Source organism: Notothenia rossii (assembly GCF_949606895.1).
Source record: "Notothenia rossii genome assembly, chromosome: 2".
Classification (NCBI taxonomy): Eukaryota; Metazoa; Chordata; class Actinopteri; order Perciformes; family Nototheniidae; genus Notothenia; species Notothenia rossii.
This window is the reverse complement of record NC_136904.1, coordinates 43,991,567-44,005,404: the sequence shown is the minus strand read 5'-3', so window position 1 is coordinate 44,005,404 and position 13,838 is coordinate 43,991,567. Positions and strand designations below refer to the sequence as shown.

Genomic DNA, 13,838 nt, shown 5'->3' with positions numbered 1-13,838 from the left:
GCGCGCACAAGTGCAACCGCAGTTTTAATTTAATATTACAGTTAGGGCCGAGACTCGATTAATAAAATTAATCTAATTAATTACAGGCTTTGTAATTAATTAATCGCAATTAATCGCATTTTTAATCACATATAAATATTTGACCTGAGAACAGTGAGAAGCAATTTTCACATGGATTTTAGTATACCATTGAATAATGACTGAATACATAAGCTTAAGCAACAAAACATTGTTTATTTTTTTCAAGGTGGTACTTAACCAAGACCAACAGAAAAGTGCAATTTTTGCCATAAAGTGTAGCAATAGCATATTTAGGAATATAGTACATTTCAGAGATTCAGGTAGCCTATAGGTAGGTAGACCTTCTGTAAACTATAACACTTTGTTTTTTAAGTAAAACACAATACTTTCAAGTACATTCAGAACATTGGAAACCCTGACTATTAGAAAACATCTCTCTGTTGCTTCAGAGGCCATAACAGACTTTGTTGATTTACCAACGGTTGATTTAAAAAATCTAATCAATTTCAGTCCAACTCTCTCAATAACCTTGGCCAAAACAATAAACAGTTCAACATAAAGTGCCAGTTGCACCAATAACGTAATAAATAGTTCAACATAAAGTGTACAATTTAAAATAAAATAAAAAAGTGCCAGTGATTGACCTCAATCCCTCCTATTCTTCCAATATCCTGATGAAAAATAAAATCTCTCTGTTGCATAGGCCACTGTTTGATCAACGCGAATTGGGTGTGGGTCCTTGTATTCCGAGTCGGGCTAACGTCCACGCTAGCTTCCACGCTAGCTGCTATATGTTTTGCATTGAGGTGATACTTGAGGCTTGATGTGCTGCGGTGATATGCAAATTCCTTTTTGCATAATTTGCAAACAACCGTGCTCTTATCGATGCTTCCATCCGTCCGTTTTTTAAAACAAAATGTCCCATCCACGGGGCCAACCAAAGCGGTCTCATCAGCTTCTTCGTTCACGTTTGACTATTGTTCACTGTGGTTTGTTGTTGTTTGAAGTCATGAACGTTAGTTGGTGCTCCAGTATAATCGGTACCCCTGAAACTCATCCAGTGAGAAACGTTCCGCGGTGCAAAAATAAGTGCGATTAAAATGCGTAAATGTTTGTGTAATTAATTAATCTTAATTAACGCGTTAAAGTCCCGGCCCTAATTACAATACATCACTTTGTCTTTCCCAGCACAGGATACCTGACTGCGGAGGACATTGTTGCAAAACTCTTTGCAAAAAGAACAAATACATCTTGCAACAGGTTCAATATTAATAGAGCCAATGTGTGGGATGGAGCAATCCGCGGCTTCAAAGGTGCCTCATTCGACCCCTCTCATGAGATGTCAGTTAAGTTCACTGATGATGAGGGACAAACTGAGGATGGAGTGGACACTGGTGGTCCCAAGCGTGAGTTCCTGACCCTCCTTATGGAATGCCTGAGAATGAAGAAAACATCATGTCATAGCAACTGTTTGTGCCCCATGGCGGTGTGACTTTCCCAGCCGCTCACTGTCTCAAAATCTGATTCTAAATGTATAATGTTCTCTATAAAGATATAACTAATACACAATTATGAATGTATTATATAATACACATGTTTTGTGTATTTAATCATGCATTGGTCTACAATTTAATGATGGCTTCTACATATTTCACATAAACAGACAATGAAAAAATGTGTCCTTCATGCTGATAACTAGTGTATGCATCTGCCAATTAGTATTCTAAACAGAGGAGTGTGTTGAATCCTTATTTCTTGCATTTGAAACAGATACAATAAAAAAAAGTGAACTTACTGTTGTGTTCAACGTCTGCCAAAAACTGTACATTTTTGCCACAGGAGCCACAGAACACTTGAACTGTCCCCAGATGTTGGCCACAGAAAGGACAAAACATAGCAGCCTGAAAACACATACATTGATGTAGTAAATCCATTTAATCAAGTCAATCAAAAACACATAAGCCTCATCCCAATACCCCTCCTCGACTCCTCCTTTCCCTCACTCACGTCCCTTCCTTGCATCTTAGCTCCACCTCCGTAAGATGCGAGCGAGAGACACGAGGAGGTGACGCGAGGACAGAGGAGTCCTCAGGTATTAATTGGGATGTCCTCGTTCACTCAAACGTCACTCTTAAACAACGTCTGTTAATGATGACATGTGCACAGCTGTATCCCCTCTCATTGGTCTTAACTGAATAACCCCTTAGAACCGGCCCATTTCTGGTTAAATATTTATTTAAATGATTGAATCTTTCTCTTGTTAGTCAAGGAATTCAATGTATGATGGTTGGTCCCGCTTTTGTGTTCCGTTTTTGTGTAAAATGTACCTACATTTAAATTAAACATAATTATAGTAATGTGAAAGCCTTTTAGAAATGAATTGCACATAATAATTCCCACGGAGCTGTGAGCACTTATACATTTATGTGACGCTTTTCCACTCATCTTCCAGTTGTGGGTTTTCCTCTGTTGAAATCGACCAGCTGTGAAGGTGGGGGCGGGGCTTTTATACGCGAGTAGTGAAAACACTTCCGCGTAGTCTGCTCGCGTGTATCCTCCCTTTCGTCTCCTCCCTCACCCCTCCTCCGTGTGCATTTCAGCTATTGGGACGTCCTTCCAAATGGCATGTCTTGATCGATTTCCGGGTCAAGTCCCGGAGGAGGGGAAGAGAGGAGTCAAGGAGGGGTATTGGGATGAGGCTACAGTCTAAATAGTGGTTAGCTAAATAAATAGAAAGATACATCATGTTTACCATTGAATCTGTGTTTTGTCTCTCTCTCTCCTTGAATGCCTTCTCTATATTTGTTCTTGAGCATGTCTAATGCACACTACTATCCTGTCATTACTTTGTCCCTCTTCACATGTTGTCACTTCTCTCTCTCTCTTTCTCTCTCAATTCAATAGCTTTATTAGCATGACCATAGTTACAGGCAATTGCTAAAGCTCTGTATAGTTGCAACATCTATACACAAATACATACATATAAACAAACTGCTAAGAATTCAAATGTCCTTATTCCGCGGTTCTCACTATGGCCCGTGTTATTTGCCTGCACTTGATTTGTCATCTCTTTTAATAATGTTCTTCCCTCACTTTATCTTCTCTTCACGTGAAGCTCTCCTCTCCTCAGCTGGTGTAGTAGTTAGGCATGCTAACGCTAGCTATATAAATATGACGCTCTATGTATACAACAAAACGTACCTTCTTATATCTTTCTCCAATTAAATGAAAATTCTTTCCTCCCGTTTTCCATCACTCGTTTGTTCTCTCTATGTCTGGTCAGGCATCAATCTGTTCCACGTAGCGCGCCCCCTAGAGGCCTGGAGCACTTCCGGAATGTTTTTTTTTTGTATGTGTTTTGGGATTTGTACGTGCTTTGGACTTTGCATATCGTTTTGATATTTGCAGCGTTTTTTTGTTGCGTTTGTTTTCGGGGTTTGGGTGTTGTATTTAGTTTGCATCATTTCAGTAAATGCAGCGTTTTTCTGTTGTATTTGTTTTCAGGGTTTGTTTGTTTTTCATTTCATTATTTGCAGGTGTTTCCTGCTTATGTACAGTATGCTTTTTGCGCCGTTGTTCCGCGTTTGCACCTGCCGGCGACCGTACATATCAGACCGCATTTCTTTCAGTTCACTCAGAACATCAGGCTGAAATCTACTGTTTTGGTCTGGATTAGTATTCTTTTCCTTTTTCTCTGCAGTTGTCTCGCTGGATTGAGCTGAGTGCAGCTGCTGGGTAAGTAGTTTCTTTTTATTTTGTTTCTCTGCTTCTGCACAAGCAATGTTAACTTTTTCGAGGAGCAGCTCATCACTTGATGTTGTCGGTTGCAAATACGGCTGAAGATCACTTCTAATGTTGTCATTTTGCAGGCCTGTGAGAACAGTGTGGAGAAACATACTCTGTACAAGGACAGGATCATATCTTAGACCAGATTCTGCCTCCTGTGAAGCAAACTGAATTTTCTGTCTTAAATCCAGAGCGCGGATCAGGAAGTTTTGTGGAGTCTCCTTGTTATTTTGGACCTCTGAGGTCAGTTGTTTGTACAGTTCTGTTGCTCCTTTTTCTTGGTTATGGGACCTGAGTATCCTCCTCAAGGTAGGTAAAGTCAGGTTAATTTTTCCCTCTAAATAGCTGCGTAGTTGTAGGCCTGGTACTATTGCCCTTATCACTGCATCCACTATTTATATTTCAGGAAATCCCTTGCTCATGCCTTGCTCAATTTGATGTGCTAGACTAGAGAATGTAAGTTTTTCTTTATGACCTGGCTCACCAATCTGGCCTGTTATTTTGAATTCTCTGCTCCACTGTAATGAGACACGTGGTTTGGGGGTCTGTTGGACAGTCACATTGTCTTGTTTAATAGTATTATTTGTAAGGGAAACTTCTGCAGCAATGGAGAGTCAGGACACAGAGAGACACGAGGAGAGTTGGAGCTTGGATGTCTGAAGAAACACACTCCTAAATGTCAGTTTCGGTAATTTATTCACAAGGATGACGACACCCTGAAACAGAGTAATGCAGCAAAATAAGCTGACAAAGTATTACCTCCATGCATGTCATCAACACAAATATATACCACGACACAGAGTATAGTAGTATAATAGTATAATATATATATAGCATAATATATAGTATAATTATCATAGTGGAAACAGTCTTACATGAATGAGTGGATGAACGTCTCAACTCGAGGCGGAGTGAATGAACAATGTTTGAACTAAAATGGCCGCTCGGCACTACCGGGTCAGAGCACGGCATAACCGGGCAGCGACAGCAGTGACGCTGCCCTCTAGTGGCCGGCGATAAACCCTTCAATGTCAAGCACGGATCTTTAATACAAGCATCGGCCGGAGAAATTCACATCACAAGTCACACAGCCAGAGATTCTGACTACACTGGTGGGTTGCCATGTCATATCTGATCAGCCTCGCATCTTGGTAGACCCTTTAACTAGTTTACAGAGTCAAATCCACATATTGGGGATGGGCGTAAACATCTGGAGCCACAGGAGATGTCTCTCACATCTGTGGAGCTGAGAAAGCCAGCATTCTCACAGTCGTAAAACCCCCCCTGTGCCCGCCAGGTCAGGCCATAAAACCTGGTAGTATCAACATACGACTCCATTATCACATTCCTTACGGGAGATTAGAAGCAGGGATGGTCGTAAATGTCAACACACAGAATAGGTTAAATATTTAGAAGTAAAGACAGAATTAATCCCTAACATTACCTTCCCCACTCACTAACCTTTGGGCCCCACTGGTCTGGTCTGGTTTTGCCTGTAGTGAAAACGCTAAGGCTGATTGTAGTTTCTCTATCTCTTTAAGCAAACTTTCTCTTTCTGACGGCTGTATGACATTTTCCTGCACCACGTCTGTCTGTTTGTCACCTGAACTCTGCTCTTTTTCTCTGTTATCTTCTCGTAATAAAGCAGCCTGTTGTAACTCAACTATGTTATCTTTTAGAACAAGTAGCTCTGCCATAACCTGATCCTCAAGTTCACTTAGCTCTTCTCTCTCTAAGTGCATTCTAACATGTGACATGAGAGACGAACGGATTTTACTCAAAAGTTGACCCGGCAATAGTTAGGAAATCACACACTTCAATCAAATCATCCCCTTGTCAGTGTGTACAGTTTACCACCTAGCTTCAAGTCTTCTAGCGCTGAGGAGCCCATTTCAATCTCTTGTCCTGTGGACATTGTCAGTGTAATGTAGAACCTTCACTTTGCAGATGAGACAGCGTAACTCTCCTGGCACCCGTAGTTGACCTCAGATTGTATACAAGTCCCTCTCCGTAGTTATTGAACCACCACACGTCGTTGTCCACCCTAGTTGTATTGAAAATGGATTTGAATGATGATCGGGGACATCTATCTGGAACAGCTGGCCCTCATCACATTCATCCCGGACGAGCCCCCAAATGTTACGCCCCTGATAAAAGGTAAGAATTTTGACAAGAGTCAAAGTTAGGTTTCATTCTCCGGTACTTTACTCGAGTGTCAACAAATGCAACACCTTTCAATAGCACATACAACTTGGCTATTAACACTGTATTTCAATCATGAAACTTCTTAACACTAGAACCGCCAGAGGTCGCTGTATACCTAAAACCGCCAATGATCGGGGACATCTATCTGGAACAGCTGGCCCTCGTCACATTCATCCCGGACGAGCCCCCAAATGTTACGCCCCTGATAAAAGGTAAGAATTTTGACAAGAGTCAAAGTTAGGTTTCATTCTCCGGTACTTTACTCGAGTGTCAACAAATGCAACACCTTTCAATAGCACATACAACTTGGCTATTAACACTGTATTTCAATCATGAAACTTCTTAACACTAGAACCGCCAGAGGTCGCTGTATACCTAAAACCGCCAACGGGTAAAATGTACCCGCTATTGATTTGCAAGGTACAATGTTATTTTATTTATCATACAGAACAGTGAGTTTTGATCGCACAGGGATGACATTAATACCAATAGAATCTGTGGACTCTCAGCTTTTCATATGATATAGTTTGTGCAGATAGCATGAAGTATAAAATATCACTACAAGTGCTGATTGAAACGCTTGGTGTTAGACTTGTGTTTTGTTTAGATACAAATCTCTCAATCTCTCTCTATCTATCTATAACTATCTATCGATCCATCTGTAATGTTCTGTTCTATGAACATATAATTGTCTACATAAACAGACGACGCGGACTACTTCTCTCATTCCGAGTGTCCATCTGTATTCAACTGGCACGTAATCTGCACACATGCATTACGTCCTCAACGTGAGCTTAGTCATCCAAGATCTTGTATTCTCCAAGATGTTACACTATCTATAACTATATATATATATATATATATATATATATATATATCTATCAATATATCTATCTATCTCTCTCTATCTATCTCTCTATCTACAAGGAACCGCAGTAGACAAAAGGCGTTGCGATAGCAACACGTCATGTTTACGCTGCATTTTATATGAGGTAAATATTACCCGCTGGCGAATATGGGTATAAATGGCAATTTATTTGGCGATTTTTTTCAATCTGACTCCCTATTGACAATTTTTAACAACAGAGGGTGCTATATAACACACTTTCAGGAAAAGTCACAGACTAGGAGACTTTAATATGTTATGGAAAAAAAGTTACATACAATCAAAAAACAGCTGCGGGTAAAATTTACCCGTTGGCGGTTCTAGTGTTAATTACCACAATATCATTGATTAGATGATATAATTGACAACATATTACATATAACTGTGTGCATACACAATACACAAGATGGCGGCAAATGCGCGCTACGCAGTGTTTGTTCATGAAACCATGTAGACGTTACTACACACATTCTTGGCTATCACACACATCAGCCCAAGCTGATAAAACGTAATAATAACACACTCAATATTTCACACAACCACTTTAAAACACTCCTTACACATGTTATGTTATAGTTTGGCCCAATTTGTTATATTTTTGTACTATCTACATACCTGATAAAAGGGAAGAATTTTGACAAGAGTCAAACTTAGGTTTCATTCTCCGGTACTTTACTCGAGTGAGGAAAGTGCCGCAAACCCCCCAGATATGTGGGCGGAGACAAGAGCAATCGTTCTCCGTCTCCCAGATCAAGGCCATCGAGTCGATCACAGTTTAACAGATCACACGTCACCAAAACGAACACAAACAAGCGCAGACAGAATACCTTCTCATCCTTTCCAAACATCCTACAATTAAACTACATTAACAAAGGTCAAAGGTAACAGTTAAAATACTGTCAATATTACGAAAACAATCTATTACACTAGGAGTGATTTTCGGTGCAGTAATAGGTTAGCATTTTTTGCTTGGGGCTAATTCAGAGGGTCAGTGCTAGCATTTTGAGTAAAAAAAAATAAAATTAAAAAGATCAGTTAAATTCGTTTTTATGAGACTATGTCTCAGGGCTTCTTAACATTTATGAAACTATTAATGTTCCATACACTTTTAACAATAAGAAACTCAACTAACTAACAATATGAACCATTTTTAGCTAAAAGAAACACAAGAGTAATACCAAGCCTTTGAATTAGCATGGAGCGAAAATATGCTAACTAATGCTAACGGACTTTTGCACAGCACTCAAGGTAGCAATGCGCTTATTACTTATCGTCACTGCACAAACAAGATATCTGATTAAAGCTGAGACTCTACAGATTCCACACATGTAATGTCATCACTGTAGTACCTCGAATTGCGGAGCTATCAGCCAGAAAAGAGAAAGTAAACAACATCCGGTTTCACAAATATTTCAATAATTACGTCTTACCTTTTTTGATTTGTGATCAAAAGTTGTGTTCCCCGGAATAAAAACGCCGCTCAAGGTTAATCCAATGTCTTTGTGTCACGTAGAATTATTTACTGATAATCCACCATCATATTTATGGCAATATACTGGGTATAAAGTTTTGCCGTCCAGGCTTGTACTTTCAGATGTGCTTTGTTTGCTTCTCTATTATATAGTTCTATGGTAATGTTTACGTGGATTTGGGAACTGCCCCTCGATTCTATTGGATATTTTGGTTAAGAAAAAGGTGTAAATCACCCAAATCGACCAATGGGTTCCAGAGATATGGTCCTGCGTAAAATATGAAGAATGCCAGCCGGCGTAAGCACTTCACGCAGCAGACTTTCCTTATTGTTTACTACGTAAGGAAGCAGGAATTGCAGGACCCAGAGCGCACGGAGCACAGAGCGGACAGCAGATAACGGAATTGCAGTTTTATTGCTTATAGATTATCAGAACATTTCAAAGGGGACACAGCCACATTGGATATTAACCTATGGATTAACTACATCATCGTTGTGTTAAAAATTAAAATCAATGTTTTGATGGTCTAATGTAGTTTAAACATACCGTCAGTTTAAACGCTGTTTTATACTGAAAAAAACTGAAATTCTCGTGCACAACCAGTTAAGCTTTTATTCTGAAAATCCTTCATCTCCGGTTAGCATTTAGCTTGTAGCTAATATACGATTTCCTAAAGAGGTGAATTTAGGAGCGAAATGACATGGAGTGGTGCAAACCGAAACCTACTGATTTAAGACTACAACTATAGATTTCGAGATACTACCATGCTGAATATTAAATGAAGGTACAGTTTATTTGAATACAATATTGTTTACACACGAGAGTAGCATGTGACAACTTCCGGAATGACCGGAAACCAAACCAGCCGTGAAGTATTTTCTGTATATTTTAGAGTATTGATTACAGCGTTTAGAATGTGTTACATGAAAAGTGATGAAAGAGAATATGAGGAGAAAAGGCGTGTTAAGCATATATTGAATGTGAAAAGTACCAATCCTCTGTTTAAATGCAACAACGGACATTAGAGACGAGGCAAGCCGGCTGGCGGGGAGGAGCCAGCAGAGGATATATATAACAGCACCGGACGAGGGATTCTCTTCTCTTGCTCATGAGAGCCAGATCACAGCTGTTTTCTGCCTGAACAATATTCTGTCTGTAACACTACCGTGCCTTTTTAATTAAAGTATCCCATTTGAATCTTCTCAGAGACTCCATTTAGTCTCATTTTAAAGCTTCTCTCCTGGACGCGAGAATAAAGAACATATTTAACAGTTGTTATCGTTTTAATGCCATTGAAGACCAGTTTAGACCAGACAAAGACAAAGGTAAGCCACGTTAGCATTGTGTAGCTACCTAGCGCCACTTCTTTTGATTTACGTTTTTGTTGATAACGTTGCAAGTGTGTATCTTTCAGTGTTGAGGTGGGCACCGTTAGATTCTGTGTCTTTACGATCATAAACGATGTGTTGGATGTGCAGCTGGGATAAGTAATAAGGGAGCTAGGAGTGATTTCCGGTCCATAATAGGTTAGCATTTTTCGCTCGGGGCTAATCCAGAGGCTCACTGGTTAGCATTGTGGGGCCTAAGCGGATAACAGAGTATGTTTTTTTTTTTTTTTTTTTTTTTTTTCACAACAGTTGTATTTGGATGGAATGAATACCTATAGTGATAATTCAAAGTAATACAATTATTTGTACAGTGAAAAAGGTCAAATGGAACCGATGGTTCCCAAATTATCCAGAGGTGAGTCCGCCTGTACTTTATTTTTCTAAACCTCTCTAAAAAGGTCAAATTTCACTTGTTTTGCATCGATCTTGATACAGGGTACTTATTATATGTTATAGTTTGGATTCCTAAAGCTTTTAGTCTACTAACCCATCATTCAAGGGTGGTTTTCACTATAAGTAATGGGTTTTATTTAGGCGGACATTATAATTTACATGTTTTTACTATGTTCCATCTGAATTTACTTTAAAATAAAAACATCTAGATTGATTCTGACACTTCTACATCCAACTCACAGATGTAACCTTGCTTTGAGAGAAAAGATTATTAATTTACCCCTTTTAGAAGTGAAGATATAGTCTTTGCTGTGTTAGTGGCATTTTGGAGACTGAAACCTGAAAAACAGGCTCAGTGCTTAAGAGGTTAAATTAAAATCAGTAGGCGTCTAGGCGAGGCTGTAATTTCGCCAGCTGTTACTCTCATGAGCGAGGCAGAAAATAATAGTTTTAACATGCCAAAAAGCTGCTGTGTCGTTTATTGCACCTCAAACATTAAAACAAATCCAGAGTTACTGTAATGTTCTTATTGGTTATAAATAAGACATCTTCTTGAATCTTTAGACTAGCTTTGCTAGCCAACTTTATCATACATGCCAGCCTTTCCAAATCCAAAAGAGGTAGGTTGGCGCGCGGCAAATGTGCACGCCCAAATTAGGTAATCAGAAGAAATGGAACCCCATAAACCATGTATTTAACACATAGCCTATTGCATCATTGTATGCATTTTTCAGAAAAAGTGGTAGTTTGGTAAACAGTAACATCAACGACATGTCTGGTCTGTAAAATGCCCGAAAAGGAAAAGAATCGGAGATAAGTTTCTCCCAAAGTCTCCACATTTTATTATATTTTTAATGTGTTTCTGGTCCTCTTTCAGTTGAGACAGTGTAGAATCTACACTGTCTCAACTGAAAGAGGACTACACTGTTTATAGATGAAGGATGTGTCAGGATGGAGAACTCTTGTGTGAACATTGGATAAAGCCAGGTTCATATTCTTGTTTCATGTTGTTGACATAGGCTATTAGAGTCAAAGGTTTGCACAGAGCGAAATATCTTTGTGTTGCGCCATATATCAGAAAATACTGCATTAAAAAAGTAATTTCCTGCATTTTTCTACTGATAAAGTGTGATATAAATAATGTAGGCCTACAGGCTTTCTGATTGCTGTAGTTTACTAAACAGAGACATTAACGACATGTTTGGTGTTGAAAAAGTGAAAGAATGGGAGATAAATCTCTCCAAATTGTATTATATTTTGTGTGTGTTTGTGGTCCTCTTTCAGTTGAGACACTGTGGGTGAAGGATGCTTCAGGAAAAGACCAAACACTGGATGTCTTTCAGTCGCCGACATGTGTTTTCGAGGCACTGATACTAACGGGAAAATCCTGCAGGACTCAAATGCCTCGTCTCTGTTCCCTTAAAGTGGACCTATCATGTTATATTTTAATAATATAGTGTAGGACCCAGAGGTCGCGTTAACCAAATATATTCCGTCTATGACGGAATTCCTTTGACAATGACGGAAGAATCTGAAAGCAGTCCGTCATTTTGACGGATTAGAACAAACTCAGAACAGTGCCAAAGTTTCCCCGCAGCAGTGCTCCGGTGTTATGCCCTTATGTCGTTTCCAGACCTAACTATGCCGTACAAATCATTGAAATGTCTGGGAGTTTATGGTTTACGCTGTGGCAGAAGTGTTCACATCTGGATCAGTCTGTATCAGATCCGTTGCAGCACCTTTTTAAGAGATTTGGGTATGGAGGAAAATAGAGAGGGTTGTGTTTTCTGACACTTGATGAGTTCCCTGGAACACCGGGGACACATATTCATGTATAAAAGACGTACAAAAGTGCATTTTGCATGATAGGTCACCTTTAACTCAGCATTTCTGAAAGTGTGGGGCGATGTGATAGGTGGGTCGCAAATGGACGCGATGAACAGGAGTTTTTATTAAAAAAAATGTTTGGACCTCAGGCCGGAATTGAACCTGGGTCCTCCGGGCGTTAGTGGACTGTTACAGCTGGAGACTCGCAACGGCAGGTGTTTACGGCGGCGGGTGCGGTACCGGCACTGTGAAAGTCCACGGCCCACCTTATCAGAGCCAGTGGCCCACCAAAGGCAGCGAGCGGCCCACCGGGAAAAGTCCAGAATCTCCCGATGCCCAATCCGAGCCTGCTCACACACACACACAACTGAAACCAAAGTCATTTACAGACATATGTAAATCTCATACACGCATGTGAAACGCTCACACACATACACACACACACACACACACAACAGCGTTGCAGTCGGGAAGAAAAGCAATGTGGAGCGGCACCTCACCACTTCATAAGGAGTTTAACCGTGACACTTTTCAAAATCCCGTGTGTTTGTCCTCACTTCACAAATAGGCCTATGTTTAATATAATTTTTTAACGCAAGCCGTCACCGCCACGGAGTAGCACACAGCCTCTGTGAGCAAGCGAGACGGAGGGAGAGAGCTAGAGAGAGCACACCTTTATCTATTTAATACAGCCTAGTTGTCATGTCTAAGAAACTTATAGTGAAAGTTTATTCTTTACGTTAGTTGTGTCATGTCCCTTTGTCCTGTGCTTTATGTTTATTCCCTTAATTAATTCTCCATCTCATTTCAGGCCTCCACACTCCCCGCCCCCTTCTGTCTCCTGCGTCCTTGATTATTTTCCCCGCCCTGATTGTTTCCACCTGTGTCCCCTTTACCTGTGTATATATGGTGTTAGCTCCCTCCTGTTCATTGTCAGTTTGTTGTCTCTCTATGACCTACTTTCCTGCTTACCTCACAGACTTCTCACGGATCTATGTTATTGATCACTGTTCTAGTTTTCCTCGAAAGAGCGTTTTGTTTTCCTTGTTTTCATTACTGTGCTAATCCCAGTAAAGTCTTTATTTTGAAACACTATCCGAGTCTGAGTTGTGAGTCGTGCAATTGAGTTCATGCTTCAGAGTTCACTCCTTGACACTAGTTGTAAAAAATAAAGTAAGAAATCATTCCAATGTGTACTGTAGGACAGTAAAAAAAAAAAAAAAGTTTAAAAGGGGAGTGATTAGTAAAATCTGCATAAATAAAAAGAAAGAATGCTAACTAGGTAACATAAGATAAGAATAAACAAGTTTAAATGATTTGTTATTGGTTGTGACCATATTCTAAAGATGTTTGGATTATTGAAAAGTATACAGCTCCCTTTCATGTGAGTGTTGAGAGCTGTATCCGTCAATTCATTTTGTGCTCAAAGTGCACCAGATTGAGGCATTTCACTTCAACATTTAAAAAAAAAAAAATCTTCCCGGGGGTGAATGCCCCCGGACCCCCCTAGAGGAGGTGAGGCCCACCCCCAAATAAAGCAGGTTAAAATAATTAAATTCATACATTTTCTTTTAGTAAACATTGAAAACGGGTCCCACAGACCCAAACAGCACACAAAGGTTAAAGGTAAGCATATAATAATGTCCAAATGTGCGAAATATATACACTGCAAAAAACAAAAAAAGAGGAGTAAAAGTAGCTCACGACTTGTTTTATTTTTTGAAAGTAGCTCTCATCCTAAAAAAGCTTGGAGACCCCTGTTATAGAACGATACATTTGACAATTTTAAGCTTGGCCTATACCTACCATTTTATTGGAGCGATGAGGAACAGGTGGGGCTTGAAAAGGTCCACCTGTTCA

At 39.8% G+C, this 13,838-nt stretch overlaps 1 long non-coding RNA gene across 1 annotated transcript; it reads right to left on the bottom strand.

The window, feature by feature from the left end:
• Positions 1-316: 316 nt before the first annotated feature.
• On the bottom strand, positions 317-9,045 carry LOC307029529. The gene is made up of 4 exons (XR_013805371.1): positions 8,329-9,045; positions 6,128-6,214; positions 1,817-5,954; positions 317-1,456 (listed from the first exon to the last, which is right to left on the bottom strand). It is a non-coding gene; the product is annotated as an uncharacterized lncRNA (long non-coding RNA).
• Between the last annotated feature and the right edge of the window lie 4,793 nt (positions 9,046-13,838).